This window comes from Buteo buteo, chromosome 5, assembly GCF_964188355.1.
Source record: "Buteo buteo chromosome 5, bButBut1.hap1.1, whole genome shotgun sequence".
Taxonomy (NCBI): Eukaryota; Metazoa; Chordata; class Aves; order Accipitriformes; family Accipitridae; genus Buteo; species Buteo buteo.
In genome coordinates, this window is record NC_134175.1 from 9,817,700 (window position 1) to 9,827,745 (window position 10,046).

Here is a 10,046-nt window from a genome sequence, read left to right on the forward strand (position 1 = left end):
TCATGGTTGCTGCTGTACTGATTTCCTCTGGACTTTGTAGGTGATTACATTTCCTACCTTGTACAACCTCATATGTTCAAGTATTTAATCTGGGCTATAGCAACAGCAATAAACTCTAAGCAAATTCTTGCTGCTGTCATGTGTGATCATGCCCAGAGATATGTGTGCAGGCAGATAGTTGCACTATGGTTGGTTTCCTGTAGAGGTGCCTACACTCTGTCATGGCATGCCTGACACAACAGTGCTTTCTGGGCTTTGAGCTCACAAGATGTAATGTCTGATTGCAAGATATTTGAGCAGTTTTGCAAGATATTTGAGCAGCTTAACCCTGGTCTTTTTGAGTGAGGGCTAAGTGCCAGTTTGGGGCAGTTCTTTTTGCTTTGGAACAAAAGAAGTGATTGTTTACCCATCAGCTACCTTTAAAAGCTTCCAAGAAAAATTGGGATTTATACCCCATGTCACTCACTGGTCAGGATGAAATGCCACACTGGACTGTCTCCATCTGTCTGATGGAGAGATTAAGATGTTTTGTTTTCCATCAGTAATGCAGACACTAATAAGTCTTCCCTTTTCTAGTGAGTCACCCTCAAACATGTACACTGACACTTTTTGGCACTCTTGTTCATTCCCGTAACAGCACAGTGCTTTGCTCTTCATAGTGTGAACCCACACCTGCAGTAAAGCTCATTTCACCAAACCTTAAGTCACACTGGGAAGGTGAACAAGAGCTTCCTACAGTGCCCCTCTGTGTGGGCAGGAGAGCACCCTTACCTGGTATGGAGAAGAGAAAGGAGACCTTGGGATGCCTGTACAGAGGATTTGGGAGAGGCTGTGGGTGGCAGGCAGGGTAAGGTGGAGTTTTGGAGGATCCCAGTCATCCACAGAGAGCAGCCAGAGTCACAATGCTGAGTCAATGCTACAAACAAAAATGTCCAATTTCTTTCTGTTACTTCATGCCTAACAGTATCCTAAGAAGAGCAGAACCAGCTTCTGTGGCCTGGTGTGACCTGACTCATGCTAACAGGTGCTTTATACCAGCTTTAACAGTTCTTCATAAACTTTCCATTATAATACAGAATCCATCTTACCATTCTGAGTAATTTTTTAAGCTTTTATGTATGCTTATTGCTGAATTAAAAAATATCCCAATGTTATTTCATCCCTGTCAGAGACTGATTCCAATAATAGGTACAACAAACATGTAAAAATCTACCCAGCTGCTCACTTTTCACAGAAGTGTGTGTTTTAAAAGGTGTCTAGATGTGACTGCAGCAGCCTATAGAAACAGCATGCTCAAAAATGCTTTTATAATTACTCATCAGGGAACCAAACAAATAGAATATCCTTCATTAGCATTCCCAGCATCAAAAAGAGACAAGAACAAAACTTACTCATTGGTTCAGTAGACCAAATTCTGCTTTAAGGAGCACTGGTGAAACCACATAGTATTGTAATAGTTTCCCTGAAAACTGTATTTATTCTACAAGTTAAAAGGCTCTTGGCCACAAAGAATGAGATTAATCTGGCAAAATATAAACAGCTACGTCTGAGCTAGCCCCTTTAAACTCCATTCCACTCAGTGAGAATTAATGACTCTAGTCAGTAGAGTGGATTCATTTCATCTTAAAGCACATGTTTAGAATAAATTGATGAATCATACTCTATGAATCCCCAGCCTCCAGTTGGTTCAGATGGACCCAACCCTCACTATCACAAGCAACTCTTCAGTTAGAAGTGAAACACTTTCATAATCTGCCTGCTAGGTAAGGGTGAGTTCTCAACTTCTTGCACCAACTTTACCCTGAAGATGTGAAGTTCACTGATTAGCAGGCCAAAAGCAGAATATGGTGATGTTTCTTGTAGTCCCATGCTAACATAACATTAGTTAAGACAACTTCCCTTTTAGAAGAACTCCACCTTCAGGAATCTTAGCTCAAGTGAGGATGATATCAAGCTTCAAGCTTCAACCTACGTTTTGAAAAGAGCAATTTTTCCCTACATGCTTCATTTCTTCATACTTACACTTCTCCTCAACCAGAGCAATGTGGCTCAGTTGTTTACTGGACAGCATCTTTGCAGAGCTTTTTTGTTTTGATGATGGGAGTAAGATGATGTGTCTATCTGCCTGCAACAACCACCAAAGCAAGACTCAGAAAACAAGGATGAAGTCAGGCTAGCAAGGACTGGGCCTTGGTGTCACAGTCTAAAAGTTCATTAAATGATAACTCCAGGCTCCCTGATTTCCTCCTCAGAAATGTATTGATGTTCTTGTCACAAAGGGATGTGTTAAGCCCCTGTGATGTGAAGAACAAGCTTTTTGGATTTTCAGTTCTGCAGGAGCTTGTAGGATTTGTTTAAAAAGAAATGTCAGCATTCAGCCTTTAAGAGAGAGAAGAGATTAAAAGAGCTTCTGGGTCAAAGCCAGTCACTGTCTCCTTTTCACCCATGAAGTTAATACCAACAAATGTTTAAGTGCTTCACAGTTAGCAGGGAAGCTTCAAAATATATTGCTATTAGGTGTGATTCTCACTCTAGATAAGGTCATGTATGCTTCAAAATGCAAAGGCTAGAAGCCTGTTTGCAAGTTTAATCCTTTCTTGTCCATTCACTTCTGCCTTTATGAAGAGTCTGACATCTCATGACTTGGTTTACACAGCTGCAGATCAGCAGTCATGAAGAAAATAGATGCCAGAAAATCTCCAACACTATCTCCAGAGAAGTGAGACAATCTACATTTAATAGGCATTTGTGCAGCCCATCTGAGCATGAGCTGTGGGTTTCATGACAACAGCATTATGTAGGCCTCATCCTTGCAGACATAACAGTAATACAGACAACACCTGCTTTATTTCACCTGGTAATAGCCCGCGTTTGCATGAAAGAGCTCTTAGTTTCAGGGCTGTCTTACTTTTGGGCTCCTGATCTTGTGACTGTGGAGGACACACTCTGTGGGCAGTTTCCAAAGCAGTAAGAGACAACACAGCTAGCATGCAAAGCCAGTGTCATAAGGTGAGCACTGTGTTCAAGTGAAAAGCATCTTGTAGTGGTGTCCTGGCCTTGCAGTGAATCCCAGGAGAGGGGGAGACTGCACACCCAGCTCAGCAGTAGACCTGATCTTGGCAGTAGCTATGGAAATGGGAGGAGAAGAGGCTGTAGATAACAGGACTGATGTCAGAAGTCAAATAGAAGAAGATCTTTAGCAGGATGTGGACACCCTGGAAGACGATGTGTACCAGGTCTGCCCAGTGGACACCAGAGCTCTGCAGCAGCCTCTCTGCCTGAAACACCATCCAATATGACTTGAATGCCACTGCCATGACATGCAGACAAGAGGAATCAGGGAATGAGAGCAAGCCAAAGTGCTAAACAAAAACAGAGCTCAGAAGCAGAGAGGACTGGCTGAGAAACATGGTTAATAGTGTCCTTCTGGACTGCCAGGTACCATGGGCAAAAAACTGCATGGAAGAGGAATTGCTCCTGTGGGACATGCTGAAGTGCAGCTCAAATCATCTGATGCTATTTAATCGGGCATTTGGCTTTGTTTTCATATTGTGGAATATAATGACTGAAAAGTGTAACAAAATGGCCACAAAAGACTATCACCCAGCAGGGACTGGAAAGCCTGGAGGGGGAGGGAGCAAGACAAAGGACTCCACATTCCTTAGAAAGTAAGAAGAGATCTGCTAGCCTGATGCTAACATCAGGCCTCAATATAAGGATAAAGGAAAACAGGACTCAGGGTCTTCAGGTTTGAAGTAAAAGGGAAAAATGAGCGAGGAGACCAAGAAAGGCTCTGCTTTTTGCTTCCAGAGGCACTTTTCCATCTGTCGCCACAGTCTGAACAAGACAGTACAGCAAGAGCTGAGCCCTAGTCCTCTGAAAGCAGTGAAGACCTGCCTAGATTCAGGCTTAGTAGGATTTGTCCTGGTTTGGGTGTCCTCAGGGAACTGAGGGAAAGTGTTTCAGAGCACTGTGAGCCTGACAGTCAGTGCTTCTAGGTAATATGAACCAGGCATTTCCACATTATTCTCTTAACAGGCTTTAGCTGATGCTTGTTTTCATAAATAGGGGTATTGTTATTCATAACTTTTGCAGTAGGCAGGATTCCCAGAATATCACACAAGTGATATTCTGTGACCCATGGGGGGCAGTCAAACCTCATAGTGGGTAGCCTATTTTATGTTTTTCCGTTGTTCAGCATGAGACAAAGAGCTTTCAGTATTTGAAGTGTGCAGTTTGCTTTCTCCTGGTAATCACTGCCAGATAGAGGAATGGCTTACAGCTCCCAGACTGTGTGTCTGCCTAAGCACAGTACTTGTTTACGTAGTTATAAAGATGATTGTCAATATTTTGAAAGTGAAAGCTAGCATAGGTAGCAATTTTGAGGACAAAGGAGATAAAAAAATAGGCATGGGTTGAATATGGCGGTTGAGGTAGTCCTTGGTTAAAATCTCAGAATTAGGATATTGTTATTAAAAACCAACTACCATTTTGTCCAATTACCAGATGATCTTTAGATGCCAGAAATTATTAGACCAGCCTCAGAATACAGAGCATATATGGAGTGCTGCAGAATGCAGAGAAAATGCTTGTAGAGGCACAAAACCATTGGGCAGACAGTTGTGCTGGGGAAAGGACTGCAGGCATGTGACCTCTCACTGAGTTATCCAGTGACCTGGGGATGAAACAGCTGGACTGAGACTGATTAGATACGGTTATAGAAGGGCCTAAAATAAAAGCTGATCACATCAGGCCCTGGTAGCTCCATAGATCTTCTCGTCTCCCTATTAAAATGCAAACAAGATGGAGAAAACCAGGAAACATTTTGCAATACTAGGTCAAAATTCAAATTAAGAAAGAGCATGATAACAGTGAGAGATACCAAAATATTTTTAAAAGCTGTGTACATTTGCTCTTTAAATACCTTACTTAAAGCAGCTGTCAGTGTGAAATGCAAGATCTCAACGTACCCAAGAGATCGTGCAGGTTCACGTATCTTCTCTTGGCCACTTACACAACATTTTATTGATTATTTTTCCCTTCTGCTGTTCCTGTGGGTATCTCCGTTGAGCTTGTTATCTTCATATCTACCTTTGTTTCTATGTGGCTTCCTCAAAGGCAGCTGCCCCTTGGTGAGGTGGCAGTCAATTATCAGGCAAAGCACTGTGATAATGATCATGGGGACAAAGTCAATGGCAGTGATCTGAATAAGCAGTTTATAGATCTATGTAGTTTTCAGCACAATGCATATGGCAATTTCCTCTATCTTCCCTAGAGAAGGAAGACAGAGGTAATAAATACCTTGGAGAGAGGTGATGGGAATAGCACCAGTTTAGATGTAATATTCAAAGTGCACTAATGGGCCAGGTGGCGTGGAGACTGATCACAATATATTTGGTCTCTCCCCAACACTCAGGTTGGCAATGGCTTTGTCCTGAAAACCACCAAGGACAAAGATTCCCTACTGGTCTGGTAGCTGAATCCCAATTGCAACACCTTTTTCAGGTGCAACTTCTCCTGATTTCCAACCTCAACTTCCCTATACAATGTGGCTGTTGCTTCTTACATGTTGTCTATTTATACCAAAAAGGAATCGAATCTGTCCTCTTTGTCAATGCCCTTAAAAAGTTTGTTGGCTGCTATTAGGCACCATCACCCCTTCCTCTCAGCCAGAAAAAACAGGCCTCATATAGGTCATGTGTCACTGACCACCATCTTGATTACCCTCAGCTAGACCTTTTCCAGTCCCTCTATGTCTTTTTTGAAATGGGGTCCTCACGTCTTGATGTCAATCAATGCAGTTCCTGTAGAATAGCCAGGGGTATCAGTAGCTGAGAGACAATGATTTGACCAGTCTTATTATAAGTGTGTGGAAAGACGCCTCCATCTTAAAACTTTGTAACCAACTTTAATTGGCAAAACTGAGTTCATGGAGGGAAGGAGAAAAATTACTCAGTGAAGCACTTCTCAGATAGTCATATTATCTGACACTTCTTAGGAGGAAGGGATTCATGATTACCACAGTTTCCCTAAAAAAAAGAGAGAAAAAAAAATCAGTCATCAGAAAAAGGCATGTTTTGTTTTCTTTGAGGATTAGAGTAGGAAAAAACAAAGGATCCAGTCCAAAAAGGGCTGAAGGTACTGCAATGTTCACAGCAGCAAAGCTGAAATGCTGTGTCATGTCCTGAAGCCCACGCCCAAATTATGCATCCTCCAGTTGAAGCCAGGAGAGGTTCTCAAACTCTCATTCTCAGCCTGGAAAACTCTATCAGCATCTCTCTGTAACTTCATTTCTGCACTGAGGTGCCAATGGCACTATTTTCCTTTGAAACAAGGTGTCTTTTTCTCATTACAGCAATGAGTCCAAGGAGCCTGAAAGCGCTTCTCTCAGATCAGTTCCCTGTTCACAAAGAGTGACATTTTTGCCTGTCCTGGTCAATGCTGGAGCCCTGGTAGCCAGGCAAATAGGTCACTACCAGCCAGAAGCTGAAGAATCATCAGTACAGAAAGAGAATAGAAAGTCCCTAGCCCAGGCAGTTTGGTTTTTTCCCCAGTGACCAACTAACGTGTCACAACTGCCATCTCTGCACTTAGGGATGACTTTTCGCCCATTCTCTTTTGCAGCTATGTCTCACTTATCTCCAGCACTCACTTCTCAAGATTGTGTGTCTTCTGGTTACTCCAGTACATCTTCCATCCCTTTCTTCTCAGATCCTAAAGTAGAGCATATCCCCCAAACTCACATTATCCACACACTGTCCTGGAAAGCACTTTTTTCTCAACTTGCTGTACACTGGCACACCCAGTCCATCCCCTCATGGCTCACAATAATTTTAATGGTAAAGGTAGAATTATTGCACAGACAGTGCTGGCATTGCCTGGCTGAAATACAGTAATACTTCAGTCTCTAGCATCAGCCACACTGAAAAATGATTAAAAAAAAAAAAAAAAGAATAAATGGATCTTTCATGCCCAAATACACTCACGGTCATCTCAGAACAGAAAAAAAAAAAATCGCTTTCCTAACTGGACAGGAAGATTCAAGGCCCTTTGGCAGACATATAAACAGGAATTGCAAGAATGCAACAATAGTCCGAGCATATGATGCAGTCACCAGCCAACACTGAAATGGCGTGCTTAACCTGTAATTAAGAGTCTAATTATTTACCATGGCCGCTTGGGAGACTCACAGACTTGCATCCTGATAGCCTGCAAGCTCCTGTATTCTCATCCCACGGGAAGCCCACTACATACCCTAAGTCAACTATCGTCAGAGAGTTTGGCCACTGAGACCTCTGGTCATTCATCCCAAATCAAAACACAAAGATCAATATGAGAAAGACTTACATATCAGGACAGTCCTCCCGCCTGTTGCTCCTGCCAAACCATTTTTACTAGGTGCTTGGAAGGAAATTGCATGGAGCTTGCAAGTCTGGACTGACCTGTGCCGTGCAATTTCTCACAGAGATATCACGCATCCTCCCCTTTGCTTCAGTTCTCAGCTTTGCCAGTCCTTCTTGGAGTGGTCTATCTCTCCCGATTTCTGCAATTCTCCCTCATTTCCATGCTGTCCTCTTTATCACAGGTTCTGCATTGCACAGTGCCACAGCAGGAAAGCAGGAGGGAAATAGGGAGGGGAATGCCTCCATCCTACCCACTTGTGGTCTGGTAATAATTGCTCTCAGGCAGATGCCAGGCCTCCCCTGATAGCCATTCATTTTTCAGAACCCAATTATCAGACTCAGGGTTTGATGCCAGCTCTTCCTGGAAGCTGCTCTGTCTGCTTTCATTTAGCTCACAATTTATTCCTCTAAGGAGTGATATTACTGCTAGAGATGGGCAAGCACATTTCGTTTAATTTCAGTTCCACCTGAGCACCGTGGATTAGGTGGCCTGATGCAATAGCATCCTGCTAACAAAAGGTTGTGGAAAAACATGGGGAGAGAGAACTCAGCAGGAGGATGAAATGAGCACAAGAGGGAGCCGAATGTAAAGAGATTCTGAGATGCTGCGTGGAATAAAAATGTCCAGTCACAATTTCCAATCACATTTAGCTAATCATTGTATATACTGATGAAGATGTAACAAAAGCAGTTGCTTAAACAAAAAATCTGACAGATAGGAGCAGTGTGGTCCCAAACAGGCAATTGAGACACATTGCACTCTGCATTCACCCAAACTGTAGGTGAAACAATCTCTTGCTGACAATAGTAGGCCAATTCCAGAATGAAAAATGGGCTGTTTCTTCACACAACTTGTGTGAGAGACAGATCCTAAGCTACCATGCCTCCTCCTGTAATAGCTAGTAAACTCTTCACTGTGATAGTGTGCAGTGCAGGGTCTCCTAAGCCAGCATGATTGACTGCAGTTGTTTTGGGTTCAGTCTCATCAGCCCTGAAAGTCTGTTGACATTGTGCTTATTGTAAGAGATAGACTCCCTCTGTGCTCCTTCTTTGTGAGTGTGCAGAAAAGCCTTTTATCACATAACATAACACTGTCCATGTGTGTATGTGATCCCTGGTGCATGCCAGAAAAGCTGGGGCAAACTGGTACAAAAAATGGCACACCTTTCTGGATCACCTTACAGACTGAGGGGCGTTACTGGCTGGGGTATGGGACACATTATAGGACACAGAGGAAGAGCATTTGAGGATTGCACAAGACTTACTATGGCACATTTAAGGAAGGTGGGGAAAAGGAGGAATCGAGAGGGTTCGGAGAGGAACAAACATGGGAAAATAAAGGGATAAGGGAATAAAAAGAGCCTCCAGCTTCACTTTCTCTTGTCCAATCTGGAAGATGTCAGCCCACAGTCTGGCCTCATCCCAGTGTCATCTGATGCCACAGAAACTCCTGTATCTATGCTGAGTGGTTTACTGACTGATCTGTATGAGTCAGGAGGGGCCAGATTGCATTGGGGTAATAGTCACTTTTTGCCATGGCAATGCATCCAAAAACGGAAGATGCCCACAAAGAAGCGTGTGCACAGTTTCCTGGATAGCTCCCAGGATGATAGGCTTCCTAGAGTTTCACAGACAACATTGGTTGATCTATATATGGAGGGTGATTTAATTCTTCCAGAGGGCAGTGGTTTCAGCAACAGGATTATTGTCCTCAGCCTTTTCTTGTATGTGCTTGAGGGGAGGAAGTACAGGTAACATTCTATTGTCCAGACACCTTTGCTTCTGAGACAGAGTGAGGTCCTTGCAAGATGTTTGGGGGGGTTCCCAAAAATGATCCTCTGCAGTGGAAGCTGTGGTGCTGCTGGCAGTGATCAGGAGCTCATCTGCAATGTGAGTTCAAGGCTAAGCAGAGCATGAGCATGAGCATGTTCACAAAGTGCACATGATACTGATGAACTGGGAAGAGAATGAATATGAAAGAACACCTGTGGTGGAGATTCGCAGGCTTCTGGGGTAGCTAGGGCACCACAGTGTGCTCCTGCTGATGTTCAGCTGGGATTTAATCTGTTGCTCCAATAGCCTGGAACATGAGCAGTATGGAAGTAAGCCAGTCACACTACATGTCCTAGAAACCACCCCGTGCTCGCTGGTGCAGAAAAAAAATGCTCAAGATAGTCATGGGTACAATCCCCAATTACCCCCCACACAAGGGCAAGACACATCAGACAATTTCTTTTACGTAACTAGAGTCACTACATGCTGACGTGTTGGTTTTACACTATATGCCGTCTGCAAGGATGCCCCCTGGAACCCACTCAGAACAGTCAAAGCAATGCTTAAAATTAATATATTTGCAGCACCCTTTTTTTCAACTAATTAAAAATGTGTCATTGAGTTTTCCACCAACACAGGAAAAGGGAGGGTGAAAGGGAGTAGAAAGAAAAAGGATAGCTAAATATTTGTACAAGAAACTAAGAAAAGATAGGGGACAAAGGGATGGCAGTGAAAGCAGACTTTAGAGAAGCAGAGGCCGATGTGGTGAGTGTACAGGGCTGCCTGTGAAGACCCTTGCAGGGAAGACCTGGTGTGTGCAAAGTGCTCATGACCATGACAGTTCTCTTTTTGGACATTGCTAGTGCTCTG